The sequence below is a fragment of the Panulirus ornatus genome, chromosome 55 (assembly GCF_036320965.1).
Source record: "Panulirus ornatus isolate Po-2019 chromosome 55, ASM3632096v1, whole genome shotgun sequence".
In the NCBI taxonomy this organism is placed as follows: Eukaryota; Metazoa; Arthropoda; class Malacostraca; order Decapoda; family Palinuridae; genus Panulirus; species Panulirus ornatus.
The window spans coordinates 18,734,414-18,749,856 of record NC_092278.1 but is presented as its reverse complement, the minus strand read 5'-3'; the positions used below and the strand labels follow the sequence as shown (position 1 = coordinate 18,749,856).

General features: G+C 46.1%; 1 protein-coding gene across 8 annotated transcripts in view; it reads left to right on the top strand.

Moving 5' to 3' along the window:
- LOC139765495 (uncharacterized) overlaps nucleotides 1-15,443 on the top strand; it is a 92,455-nt gene that overhangs the window by 69,648 nt on the left and 7,364 nt on the right. The gene's annotated exons all lie outside the window — the stretch shown is intronic.

The following is a 15,443-nucleotide window of genomic DNA, read 5'->3' as shown; positions in this document are numbered from 1 at the left end:
ACTTATCTTGGACAGCGGCCCCCCACTCGCTGGAGAGGTGGTCAGTGCATCTCCATCGTTCGGCACAGCTGGATGCACAGTACAGCTTTACCGGCCGGATGATTGGGCCCAGCCAGCCAGCCAGCGTGCCGGGGACTTCTCTCGCCCCGCGACAGCCGATGCTGCAAGGACACCGTCACTGCAGTTCTCCTGTCGGCGGCCGTGTGTCAACCAGGGTCCTTGGAAATCAAGTCAGTCTTCAACGGCGCCCCGATCACCCTCAACCCTAACCAACCAACCATCCTTCAAGGACCTCAAGTACGTGCAAGAACACGATCTTCGGTACTCCTCTACTCTGTCACGAGCGCTTCACCAAACCTCATCTTTTAAGAACCTTCCGCCACCACCTTAAGGGCCATCAAGACGACCTTGGAGCCACAGCAAAAACACTGTGTGAGCCACATCGACGGCCGACGATCTGTGAGCCACAGCAGCGACCTGTGAGCCACGCTGGCGAAGCCTGGGCCACACAGAGCAAGGAGTGTGCCACGGTCGCGTCTTGCGAGTCACGGCAACAAAACAAACCCTAAATCGAAGCAGCGACCTTGACCCACAATAACGACTCTACGTCACAGAAACGACCTGAGCCCCAGTAACGACGTCAGAATGACGTTCCTTAATCTAAAGTAACGACCTCTGAGCCATACTAACGACCACTAGTTAAAATGACGACTCCCATGGCACCATAAAGACCTCTTAATCACAACACCGATCCCCTATGTACGACCTAGTGACGACTCCATGAGCCATACTAACGTGGTCTGAGTTACAGTAACGAATCCGATGACATTATGATGACCTCTGAACCACCATACCGATCCATCTCTACGACCCAATAACGACCTCTGAGTCGTACGTCCCTATATGAAGACCTGGGAGCCATACTGAACTACCTCTTATCACATCAGCATCTATGATGGCTCCAATGTCTTTAGCGAAAAGAAAAAAAAAAGTGTTTTCTTCATAACGTAAAATGAAATGTATTCGCTCAGAGCATTCACAAATGCCTCATTCAGTTTATTCCGTTCATCCATCACTCGAATGTCATGTGTTATGTTAGTGGCTTCGGGTACTTGGGAAGCGGGTTGGCCTCGTCGTCGTCAGATCAACCAAGAACTGGTCTGCCCCCCCACCAGTGTCGGCCGCCCAGGGATGACCGACTGCCTGACGAGTCGGCCAGCGGTCGAGGGTTGACAAGTCACGTTGTCAATACCTCAGGGGGTCATACAGCAGTGCTCGAGGTCGGGGGTTAAGGATCTTGCTTCATCCCCTGGGGGAATGATGATGATGATGATGACCACACTCGCAGTTGCTTCAAAACGGACACCATCTTTAAATCCTTAAAATCCCTTGAGGAAACGCCACTCGTCCTTCCAGAAAACACCGTAATTAACCCCTTTCTAATGCTGCCGCCTGTCTCAAAGTCACCCACCCCCTCTTCCTCTGTACGTCAAGCAGGGTATACAACTGCCCCTCCTTCACACCCGCGTCTCCAAGGGAACCCCTTCCTCCCAGCGATGTTGAACCAGACCGAAAAAAATATATATATAAAAGGGTGGGAGGGAGGAGGGGAGAGGACGGGGCTGCTCTACAACCCCTTCTTCTCCTCCCCACTGAAGCGGCAGTCTATGAATAACAGCGCCGGACGATTATGTCCAAGGCCGGAGTCTGGGAAAAAAAAAGAGGTGAGAGGTCTATGTCTCCGGGCAAGCTGGCGCAAAGTGCCAGATGCGCACACCGACACGAGGGAAAGAGAAAAATTCAAGGTCACGGTCAGCAGACGACAAAAAAGAAAAAAAAAAAGGAAAATCATAAGCGAATAGGGTCAGGAAGAGAGAACGGGTATTTTTGCCTCGAAAATAACGAGTTTACGACGCCTTTTGGCACCTGTGAGGAAATCCAGTGATGGCGAGACTAGGACACTCGTTCGAACCCCAGAGGGAAAAAATCTCCACTGACTGACCACTTCTACCCCACCAGGAGTTCTCCTGAAGGAGTGGCTGGCTGGTGGTGGTGGCCCAACCTCCCGCTTCCTTATATACAACAAACACACAAAAAAATATCGACCTGCAGGAACCAGGTCAGGTTATGAACGCCTCCTGAAAAACATTTCATGGTATTCAAATATACTGGATTATTTGTCAATATACCAGAGTCACCATTTTCTTTCTGATACATAAGTTATACGTTTGTGCATATATGCATTGTATTCATACTACCAGTGTGTGTGTGTGCGTGTGTGTGTGTGTGTGTGTGTGTGTGTGTGTGTGTGTGTGTGTGTGTGTGTGTGTGTGTGTGTCTGTGTGTGTGTGTCAGCGCAGCAACCACGAAAGCCTAAAGACGTATACACTTTCTTAAACCATAATCACGTCGCAGACTTGTTCTCTGAAGTCTTGTGAAAGGAGGAGATCTTGACGTGGTCTAAAAATACACGACCAGCATTCCATGAAGACGCGAGCCACGGGAGAATCCTCTAGCCAGACAACATATCTGACGGACTTAGTATGTTGTTGACGTGAGTTCACCTTTGTTCACATTCTCCTGAAGGCGTGTCAGGCGCGACCCTTACAGTGCCGCAGTGAACTTACAGTGCCGCAGTGACCCTGCAGTGCCGCCGCTGAACTTACAGTGACGCAGTGACCCTGCAGTGCTACCACTGAACTTACAACGCTGTCGTGACCTTACAGTGCCGCCGCTGAACTTACAGTGCCGCAGTGACCCTGCAGTGCTACCACTGAACTTACAACGCTGTCGTGACCTTTACAGTGCCGCAGTGAACTTACAGTGCCGCAGTGACCCTGCAGTGCTACCGCTGAACTTACAACGCTGTCGTGACCTTTACAGTGCCGCAGTGAACTTACAGTGCCGCAGTGACCCTGCAGTGCTACCGCTGAACTTACAACGCTGTCGTGACCTTACAGTGCCGCCGTGAACTTATAGTGCCGCAGTGACATTGCAGTGCCACCGCTGGACTTACAACGCTGTCGTGACCTTACAGTGCCATCGTGAACTTACAGTGCCGCAGTGACCCTACAGTGGAATTACAGTGCCGCCGTGACCCTACAGTGCCACTGTGAACTTCCTGCCACTATGAACCCATCATGGCGTCAATTAGGGCATGGGAAAATGTCAACATGACCTCACATGGAGCTGTTTGTGAAGCTGTACCACCATGACCCCAGCATGGTACTACCATGACCCCAACATGGTACTACCATGACCCCAACATGGTACTACCATGACCCCAGCATGGTACTACCGTGACCCCAGCATGGTACTACCGTGACCCCAGCATGGTACTACCATGACCCCAGCATGGTACTACCATGACCCCAGCATGGTACAACCATGACCCCAGTTTGGTACTACCATGACCCCAGCATGGTACAACCATGACCCCAATATGTTACTACCATGAGGGATCCCTGACTCCTCCTAGCCCCTCTAATGTGATTTCCAACGAATTAAGCAGGTCACCTAGAGACCATGACCTTTGAACAATGCCCCTCCCCCCCATAGATAAACAGATAAGTAAATAAACAAAATAAATATAGAATGAAATCAAGTAAAACCAGAATACAGACACTGGCCCTGCCTCGCGGTGCCAGTGTGGTTCGCTGTCGTCCACAGTGCCACCAATCACTGGGACACTGGCGGCAACAAGGTATTGAGAGGTGGCTGGTGCCTGGTGATCCATCCAGCCAGCCAGCCAGCCAGCCTGCCAGCCTGGCCGTCATTAAGACCACAGTGGTGATGGTCCCAACCTCCTTGCCATAAACCTCCACCACGCTCCCAGGCACGCGCTTTTGACACGCACCTGTCAACCACAGCAACGAGAGAGAGAGAGAGAGAGAGAGAGAGAGAGAGAGAGAGAGAGAGAGAGAGAGAGAGAGAGAGAGAGAGAGAGAGAGAGAGAGAGAGAGAGAGAGAGAGAAGAGAGAGACTTGTACAATACGAGGGAGGGAGTTGTACTACACTCGTGGGACCCCCAACTATCAAACTTTCTCTACTATCACACGACTTTCTAAACTTTTCTATACTGTCAGCATTTCACAAACTTATCACTTAGCTTCATTCCCTTCACTCACTGTTGTGGTACTATAAAAGGTGACTTCTTAAAACCGTTTAAGCGGTTTCTTGCTCAATATTTGGCTAAAGTCTCTGGTCGTTTCGTCGTCTTTGCATCTTTTAAAGAAAATGTTCGCTGTCGACATCGTCAAATTGGTTTCCAAACTCGGAGATGACATGAACAAGTCACCTATTACTCTTTTCTCTTCCTTCCTAAGCTGACAAAACCGCAGTAGAACAACAACAACAACAACAACAACAACAACGACTTCAAAAGAAAAAAAAACACGACCTATTGGTACATGCTTATGTAAGGGAGGCAATGCAAAAAAAAGTATGACGAAGAAAACTGGTAGTCATCAGCGACACATACCACAGACACATTTGGGACCTCGAAGGTAGCAGTAATATGGAACACACAGAGCCTCAAGAGAAGCTCTAATCGTCCATCGACACATAATGAATATTTCCCGAGCTCTGTCAAACTCCTCCCTCAACCAGCACCTACAACCCCCAAGTTTGCCGGGCGTTTATAAAGACACTACCAATTCGTACCTGGTCCACCAAGGGAGAGACGGTTCAGTGTATGTCTGTGATCTTCATAATCATCTTCAGTATCTCGACTGTACCTTTCACTGTCGAATCCATTCCTTTTCCCTTCCCTAACCACCAGGTTTCAAAGGTCATGACGTATGCTGATATTCATGACACACAGACTGCCTCCTTCACCGTATTCTGCTATGCCTGACCACAAGAACATTTTGATTGAATACCGTATTGAAATACAGTGTGTGCGGCGGGGCCTGTACACTTCCGTCATAGCTACCAGCAGATAACGACACTAGAGGTGACAATATTCCACGAACATTCTATTATAAGACATGACATACAGGTGGAGGAGGTCACACGATGTCTAAGAAAAAAATTGGTTCATCAGAGGCCAGGGGAGCCAAAATCTACGCTTATTCTAGCGCATAATACGGGCAGTTGTGTGCAGGAATAGGACATATGAATCTTCTTTGGCTTGGACTTCCTTGCAGACCTTCGCTGATGGCTCGTGACCTCGAGGCACAGCTATGAAGGACCAACTCCAAGACAAATGCAAGAGCCGAGTGTCTCTCTTCGTGGATGCAGGCGATCTGCCTTCCTTATATCATGACGGCAAAGCAGGTGATGCTGACCCTCGTGACGCCGTCAGGAGGCGTTGGTTGTGGCGGTGAGGTCTGGTGTATGGGCGGCACAGGTGGCGGCGAGTCCCGCCACCCAGGAAAAGAGGGAGGAAGGAGAGTGGCCGCCCTCGGGGGTCGGTTTTGGATGATAATCACACACCCACCAGATGCTGACGGGATCAGCCTGAGGCCACTTGGCTAGCACAGCACGCACCTGCCCTCTCAATATACGTCTCCATCAACCGCTAACCGGGATATACTGCTATCAACACCAAAGGTGATACAGTTCACGGTGAGGAAGTAGTTATTTACGAGTGCTTACGACGTGATATTGCCAAAAGGATAAGGGCATCATCATCACATCCAAGGATCGTACAGACGTATTGAGAGGGGTGCGCCCGAACAGGACGAATATGCGACACTTGATCAATCAAACGATGGGATATAAAGTGACCAACCTACAGGTCTATTTATCTTGGGAAAAAGAGAGGAAGAAATGAACAGAGGGAGGAAGGAGCGCCGTGGTGGGGATGCAGGAGATAATGGCATCATGGGGGAAAGAAAGATGTATTGGTTGGAGGAGGTTGGAGGTAACTGATGTACGCATCACAGTGAAAGCAGGTGAGGGTACTGATCTAAGACCTGGTGAAGGCATGGCTCTATGTCCTGGTGAAGCCAAGGGTCAAAGACCTGGTGAAGGCATGGATCTATAACCCAGTGAAGCCATGGGTCAAAGACCTGGTGAAGGCATGGATCTATAACTTAGTGAAACCAAGGGTCAAAGACCTGGTGAAAGCATGGATCTATAACCTGGTGAAACCATGGGTCAAAGACCTGGTAAAGCATGGATCTATAACATAGTGAAGCCATGGATCAAAGACCCGGTGAAGGCATGGATCTATAACCTGGTGAAGCCATGGGACAAAGACCTGGTAAAGCATGGATCTATAACCTAGTGAAGCCATGGATCAAAGACCCGGTGAAGGCATGGATCTATAACCTGGTGAAGCCATGGGTTAAAGACCTGGTGAAGGCAAGGTTCTAAATACCTGGTGACGACGTGGTTCTAAGAACTGTTGAAGACATGGCTGAAGAGGAGACAGGTGCCTTTGGTAACGACCACGAACCCCCGACACATCCTCGGGAGCTCTCCTACAGGATCACCTCACCAGTAATAACCTTCGTTACCTATACTGACGTCCACGGGGAGGTGAGGAGGAAAGGCCTGACGCGACGAGTCTCATGTATCTCGACAGTCTTTCCAAAGGTTCCAGTAATGAGCGGTGGGCGGCCCAGCTGGCTGGCCCTATCAGCCGAAACCGGTAACGCCACCTTGGTAAATCCTGGGGCAAACTTGCGTGTCAGCCAACGTGATATATTTAGGGCACACGATGCTTGCTGTTCGTCCATCCCCCGCCCAGCCCCCACCCTCGTCATAATCAAGAATTGCGAGAGAGAGAGAGAGAGAGAGAGAGAGAGAGAGAGAGAGAGAGAGAGAGAGAGAGAGAGAGAGAGAGAGAGAGAGAGAGAGAGAGAGAGAGATGATCATATATGGATGTACCTTGTGACGCCGGGGCGAAATTAACTTTTTCTCAAGGTGCACCTGACATGATGGATGACCAAGGGGAGAATGGCAAGGAAAAAATGGTTCGGGTGGGTGTAGTTGAGGGAGGGAGCGTGGACATGGCGAGGGAAAGGGGGTGGACTTGGTGAGGGAGGGTGCGTGGGTACAACGAAGGAGAGGCGTGGGTGTAGCAGGCGTGGTGTGGATTAAGGCTGGCACCTAACAGACACTGAGTGAGACAGGTGAATGGTGGCTATTATAAAGATCTCTGACATACTTATTCTTCCTATAAAGCACAGAAATTTGGGCCTTTGTTACATTTTTTGAATACTTCCTTGTCCGTATATATATATATATATATATATATATATATATATATATATATATATATATATATATATATATATATATACATATATATATTATCCCTGGGGATAGGGGAGAAAGAATACTTCCCACGTATTCCCTGCGTGACGTAGCAGGCGACTAAAAGGGGAGGGAGCGTGGGGCTGGAAATCCTCCCCTCTCGTTTTTTTTTTTTAATTTTCCAAAAGAAGGAACAGAGATGGGGGCCAGGTGAGGATATTTCCTCAAAGGCCCAGTCTTCTGTTCTTAACGCTACCTCGCTATCGCGGGAAATGGCGAATAGTATGAAAAAAAAAAAAAAAAAATATATATATATATATATATATATATATATATATATATATATATATATATATATATATAAGTTTGTTGAGTATTCCTGGTAAATTATATGGGAGGGTATTGATTGAGAGGGTGAAGGCATGTACAGAGCATCAGATTGGGGAAGAGCAGTGTGGTTTCAGAAGTGGTAGAGGATGTGTGGATCAGGTGTTTGCTTTGAAGAATGTATGTGAGAAATACTTAGAAAAGCAAATGGATTTGTATGTAGCATTTATGGATCTGGAGAAGGCATATGATAGAGTTGATAGAGATGCTCTGTGGAAGGTATTAAGAATATATGGTGTGGGAGGCAAGTTGTTAGAAGCAGTGAAAAGTTTTTATCGAGGATGTAAGGCATGTGTACGTGTAGGAAGAGAGGAAAGTGATTGGTTCTCAGTGAATGTAGGTTTGCGGCAGGGGTGTGTGATGTCTCCATGGTTGTTTAATTTGTTTATGGATGGGGTTGTTAGGGAGGTAAATGCAAGAGTTCTGGAAAGAGGGGCAAGTATGAAGTCTGTTGGGGATGAGAGAGCTTGGGAAGTGAGTCAGTTGTTGTTCGCTGATGATACAGCGCTGGTGGCGGATTCATGTGAGAAACTGCAGAAGCTGGTGACGGAGTTTGGTAAAGTGTGTGGAAGAAGAAAGTTAAGAGTAAATGTCAATAAGAGCAAGGTTATTAGGTACAGTAGGGTTTAGGGTCAAGTCAATTGGGAGGTGAGTTTGAATGGTGAGAGGCTGGAGGAAGTGAAGTGTTTTAGATATCTGGGAGTGGATCTGTCAGCGGATGGAACCATGGAAGCGGAAGTGGATCATAGGGTGGGGGAGGGGGCGAAAATTTTGGGAGCATTGAAAAATGTATGGAAGTCGAGAACATTATCCCGGAAAGCAAAAATGGGTATGTTTGAAGGAATAGTAGTTCCAACAATGTTGTATGGTTGCGAGGCGTGGGCTATGGATAGAGTTGTGCGTAGGAGGATGGATGTGCTGGAAATGAGATGTTTGAGGACAATGTGTGGTGTGAGGTGGTTTGATCGAGTAAGTAACGTAAGGGTAAGAGAGATGTGTGGAAATAAAAAGAGCGTGGTTGAGAGAGCAGAAGAGGGTGTTTTGAAATGGTTTGGGCACATGGAGAGAATGAGTGAGGAAAGATTGACCAAGAGGATATATGTGTCGGAGGTGGAGGGAACGAGGAGAAGAGGGAGACCAAATTGGAGGTGGAAAGATGGAGTGAAAAGGATTTTGTGTGATCGGGGCCTGAACATGCAGGAGGGTGAAAGGAGGGCAAGGAATAGAGTGAATTGGAGCGATGTGGTATACAGGGGTTGACGTGCTGTCAGTGGATTGAATCAAGGCATGTGAAGCGTCTGGGGTAAACCATGGAAAGCTGTGTAGGTATGTATATTTGCGTGTGTGGACGTGTGTATGTACATGTGTATGGGGGGGGTTGGGCCATTTCTTTCGTCTGTTTCCTTGCGCTACCTCGCAAACGCGGGAGACAGCGACAAAGTATAAAAAAAAAAAAAAAAAAAAAAATATATATATATGGAAGGCGAACCGGCTGATGTTTGCCGATGATACAGTGTTGGTGGGATATTCAAGTGAGAAACTGCAGAAGCTGGCTTCTGAATTTTGGGAGAATTTCAAAGAGAGTTCAGCGCTAGTCTGAATGAAGGTATGATATAGCGAGAGATACGGCAATAGATGGACCTATAGGACTTGAAGAAAGTCATATGATGCATATATATATATATATATTCTTTTTTTTTTTTCTTTTTTTTCAAACTATTCGCCATTTCCCGCATCAGCAAGGTAGCGTTAAGAACAGAGGACTGGGCCTCCGAGGGAACATCCTTACCTGGCCCCCTTCTCTGTTCCTTCTTTTGGAAAATAAAAAAAAAAAAAGAGGGGAGGATTTCCAGCCCCCCGCTCCCTCCCCTTTTAGTCGCCTTCTACGACACGCAGGGAATACGTGGGAAGTATTCTTTCTCCCCTATCCCCAGGGATAAATATATATATATATATATATATATATATATATATATATATATATATATATATATATATATATATATATATATATATATACGTGTGTGTATGTGTATATCTGTGTGTGTGTGTGTGTGTGTGTGTGTGTGTGTGTGTGTGTGTGTGTGTGTGTGTGTGTAACTTCCGCTGTGTTATTTATATCACAGTTTCCAGGTAAGGTATCGTACCCACGTCACTGCAGGAGCGAATGCCAGTCCATCTACGGGGCAGAATGGCCAGATCAGCTGGAGCTGATCAAAGTCCCGTCGGCTCGTGAGAAACAGCTTGGTCTGGGCCTACCTCGCTCAATCCGGGCCAACTTCATGATTCATACAGTGGATACAACCAATGTCGTCGCCAGATACATGGGGGTGGGGGGGGGGGATATGGAGAGCGTTTTACATTCTATCAGGAAAATGCAACAATTTTAAACAGATGACAACACTTATCATAACATCATAGGAAAACTCTCTCTCTCTCTCTCTCTCTCTCTCTCTCTCTCTCTCTCTCTCTATATATATATATATATATATATATATATATATATATATATATATATATATATATATATATATTCCTAATGACAGGAGAGAAAGAATACCGCCCACGTAACCCCTGTGTGTCGTACAAGGCGACTGTGAGGGGCTGGGAATTCTTTCCTCCTGTACTACAATCCACGAACCTCGCCCATGCGGGAAATAGCGAAACACGTATGAATGAAAGAAAACTATATATATATATATATATATATATATATATATATATATATATATATATATATATATATATATATATATATATATATATATATATTCCTATGAGTCCACGGGGAAAATGAAACACGATAAGTTCCCAAGTGCATTTTCGTGTAATAATCACATATGTATCACGCTGATTGTAGAGTGTGGTACACACACCACTCCTGGTGGTAGAGCATGGTACCACAACACTCTTGGTTGTAGAATGTGGTACTAAAACACTCCAGATGTGAGAGTGTGGCACCACAACACTCTAGATGTGAAAGTCCGGTACCACAACACTCCAGATTTGAGAGTCTGGTACCACAACACTCCAGATGTGAGTATGGTACCACAACACTGCAGATGTGAGAGTGTGGTACCATAAATTCCAGATGTGAGAGTGTGGTACCACAACACTCCACATGTGAAAGTGTGGAGCCACAACACTCCAGATGTGAAAGTGTGGTACCACAACACTCCCGATGTGAAAGTGTGGTACCACAACACTCCACATGTGAAAGTGTGGTACCACAACACTCCACATGTGAAAGTGTGGTACCACAACACTCCAGATGTGAAAGTGTGGTACCACAACACTCCAGATGTGAAAGTGTGGTACCACAACACTCCAGATGAGTGTGGTACCACAACACTCCCGATGTGAAAGTGAGGTACCACAACACTCCAGATGAGAAAGTGTGGTACCACAACACTCCAGATGTGAAAGTGTGGTACCACAACACTCCAGATGAGAAAGTATGGTACCACAACACTTCAGATGTGTGGTACCACAATACACTCCAGATGAGAGCGTGTGGCACCCCAACCCCCCTGGTGGTAGAGTGTTGCACCACAACCCCCCTGGTGGTAGTGTGGTACCACAACCCCCCTGGTGGTAGAGTGTGGTACCAAAACCCCTATAGTGGTAGAGTGCGGTACCACAACCCCCCTAGTGGTAGAGTGTGGTACCACGCACCACGACTGCATGTATTACTTACCATTCTCTCTATACAGTGTTAAATAAAGATCAGTGTTGCTCCAAGCGAACTACATCCGATATCAGGGCTTAGTTATTTACCACTATTGATCTCTCTCTCTCTCTCTCTCTCTCTCTCTCTCTCTCTCTCTCTCTCTCTCTCTCTCTCTCTCTCTCTCTCTGCACCGCAATAGTGTTGACGTCACCGCTCCTCTCTCCCCCTTCCCTTCGCTCTCCCCCCCCCCCTTCCCACAATCTAGTCTGGCACTGTCTCCTTCCCCCCACCCTCCTCCTCCTCCTCTTCCCCTCCCTGCTCCTACTTCCTCCAAGGGACGTCCCCTCAGCTCCCGCCGTCGAGTATTGGGTCGCCTCCCCCCACCTCCTCCCCATGGCCATCGCTACGCCTCAAAAAGCTCATCTGAAGTTCCCGAAATACCTGCTTCAGTCACCAAGAACAGCATACCTCACACGCATTCCAGAAGAAAAAATATTAAATACAAATACACGAGCCCCCCCCCCCCCCCCTCCAAAAAAAATCTGAAAACTAAAAAAAAACATTTATAAATGTAAATACCAATCACATTAAAAGGCGTTGAGGAGTGAAAATACGAGAGGTCAGAATGAACATTTCATAACCCATGCCACCGGCTGATCGCTGACGTCAATGGTGCTCGACCAATCACAGGCGACCGTCGTCTTCAGCCCCGTCAGGCGTGCAGTTCATGTACCCAAGAATTCCTCTTTCTGGCTAGCAAAAGGTTCTATGATTACAGGTTGTGGCTGATGATCTTCCCCCATTTTAATCAATACCAAAAATTCCTATTCTACAAGAGGCTAGGCTAGACAAGCTTCAGTGAGTAGCGGCTAAACGTAGATTTCTTTTCAATCAATTACACCAGGCTAGTAACTCCCTCACGCATATATTTTAGATCCGCGTTTTCATGAAATTTATACCTCAGACGAACCGAAGACGCATGTCATGTGCACGGTGTATCGTTGTCTTACAAGCACAACGGACGCCTGTAAAAGTAGGGTTAATTTCGGTGCGTGGCTACGTTCTGACGTTGCCGGACACTTGCAAGCGATAAGCCTAGTATTCACTCCCCAAACAAGAAACCTAAATACAAAGGCCATATATATATCTATATATATATATATATATATATATATATATATATATATATATATATATTTTTTTTATACTTTGTCGCTGTCTCCCGCGTTTGCGAGGTAGCGCAAGGAAACATATATATATATATATATATATATATATATATATATATATATATATATATATATATATATGGTATGAGTGTGTGTATAGCCTAAAAATCATGTTGAACACCTTGAATAATGTGGTTTAAAGTTGTTTTGTTTTCCTTTCGCGTGGTGGGCATAATAACATGCTGATGGCTTTTAATCAACCAGGCAGCTGATAGGTCTTGCAGACGAGGTACCCGAACAAGCAAACCTTATTGCACAATGGTAAAAAAAAAGTGTGTGTGTGTGCGTGTGTGTTGGGTTAAAGACAAGGGCCCGTGCCAGGGTAAGGCCCAGCGAATCTATAACAACAACACCATCAGATGTATCAGTTCAGACAATACGGCTCAATATCAATGAACCTTTAGATGATGATCATCAACAAACTTTTGTCTTTCTTTACTTAGATCAAACATAATAAATGAAAGTCGTATTTTTTCGTAACCGTTTTATATATATATATATATATATATATATATATATATATATATATATATATATATATATATATATATATATATAACGACCAAGTATAAGAGTGTATTCCACACGACAGGCTCTGGCTTCAACATTGTATAGCAGAGGCGTCTCTCAATGCCCCTCGGTATAAAAATGGCATCCATCACAAGTAAGGCGACTTCCCTAAAAAAAAAAAAGAAAAAAAAAACACTAGAGACCGTAACTTTACCTCGACGAATGAGAGTAAATGAATGCTACCCACTGAGTGAGGCTTTCCCCTGATATGTGTGTATTATACGCCCCCCTGTATTCATCAGCGCTACCACCTCCTCTCCCACGTACACTGCTCCAGGCAGCACTCACCCAGACTCACTCACGCTCCCACGTCTCTCCCTGGCCTGCCGCACGTGCTGCCTTGGGACGCGATCTCTCGCCCACACTCCTCTCTCTCTCTCTCTCTCTCTCTCTCTCTCTCTCTCTCTCTCTCTCTCTCTCTCTCTCTCTCTCTCTCTCTCTCTCTCACGCCCCAAGCCTCACCCACACCTCCTCCTACCCGTGACGTCAATCACATGCTATCACTCTGTGATGTCGTCCCCTACATACATTATACATTTTATATCAACATGCTGTTTTTGAAACTTCCTCTCCAGATAAAACACACATACAAGGGATGAGGACACACGGGTGTGGAACTCCCTCCCCATAGTGCACACACACACACACACACACACACACACACCCGCTTGAGCAGGGTAGCGTTAGGAACAGATGACAGCGTCAGAAGAAGACTCCGTTTAATTCCTACATTTGTTCTGTCTTTAAGTAGTAAAACAGGAGGGAAAGTCTCTCTCTCTCTCTCTCTCTCTCTCTCTCTCTCTCTCTCTCTCTCTCTTGAGGAGTTCATCACCTCCACGACCCTGCATGCAGTGCAGCCTCTAAGGAGCACCAAGCCCTATAGAAGGGGTCCTGGGGTTGTAAACCAATAAACGAGAGAGAGAGAGAGAGAGAGAGAGAGAGAGAGAGAGAGAGAGAGAGAGAGAGAGAGAGAGAGAGAGAGAGAGAGAGACGGTAAGAGCAAAGCTATTGGCCTGTAACGAGATTACCCGTGGGAAACGTGGACCTTTGTTCATTTCTATCCAGTTTATTAAAACCAATCGACTGTGGGGGGGGGGCAATCCTCCTCAGTCTCTCCTCGACGGAGTCACCCGTTCAAGCCATGGGTAACATTAGCAGGTGACTCAGGCACTGTAATGACCCTAATCGTGGAGAAATATCTCTCTAACGGCGCGAAACCTTCTAACTCGAAGCTGTCCTTCTTTTCGTGTTCCCCGGGTACTTCGACCACTGCACCATCGACGTTATTAATCTTTGTTAGGAACGTATCTAGAATACTTTCTACACAGTCACCACGCAGTTTTCGCCGGTACAGAGAGAACCAGAATCAGCCTCGTTCTGAAGTACGATATAATAGATTGTAAAAACACTCTGTCATTCGTCCTATAACCTTTAAATCGAGGAGTTGAATCGCCGTGTATGATGAAATGATCGCATCTCGGTGAACTGTGTTTCTTGATCTTTACTTTCCTGACTACCATTATTTTTATGTGTGTGTACAGATACCATTTGTGTGTCACGGAGAGAGAGAGTTTTACACTCGTGTTTGCCCCATTTCTTAAAGTTGTATATAAGTTTATGTCTGTATTCTGTGTGTATACGCACACAACAGACAAACACCAGCCGAGGCGTACGTGGTACACACGATGTCCTTGCCTATCTGTAGCATAATGTTCAGGGAGGGAGGTTTATATACTTGTGGGGCACCATTAGTCAGTCTGTCTGTCTGTCTGTCAGTGTAAGTAGTACTAGAAGCAACTATAAAGAGTAATCTACGACGAATCTTTATGAGGTAAAACGGTGACAGAATCATATACCAACAACATAAACAAAGTTCCCTCCATCATGCAACACAAACCTCACCCCACAAGAGAAAATATACTGTCGAATCCTAGCTAATAATATTCGAAATAAAAATGGGAGCAAACTATCTACGTTAAGATAAAAATTCTGTCGAAATTAAGTTACTCTTCAGTCCTGTCGACACGATGCAATGGAAAAATATACGGTATCCATTCTGGGTGGTTACAGAAAACGAAAATTCATGCTGTCAGAGAGAACGAGCGGGAACTGGAACGTTGGGAGACTGATGTATTTCAATTGCTCACTCCCACTTTGTTGTTTGTGGAGACTTGCAATGCTCGCCGCACATCAGTAGTAGAGACCGAATTTTCTACCTATTTCTCCGTCTGTAGCAGGGAGAATATATATATATATATATATCTTTCTTTTCTTTCATACTATTCGCCATTTCCCGCATTAGCGAGGTAGCGTTAAGAACAGAGGACTGGGCTTTTGAGGGAATATCCTCACCTGGCCCCCCTTCTCTGTTCCTTCTTTTG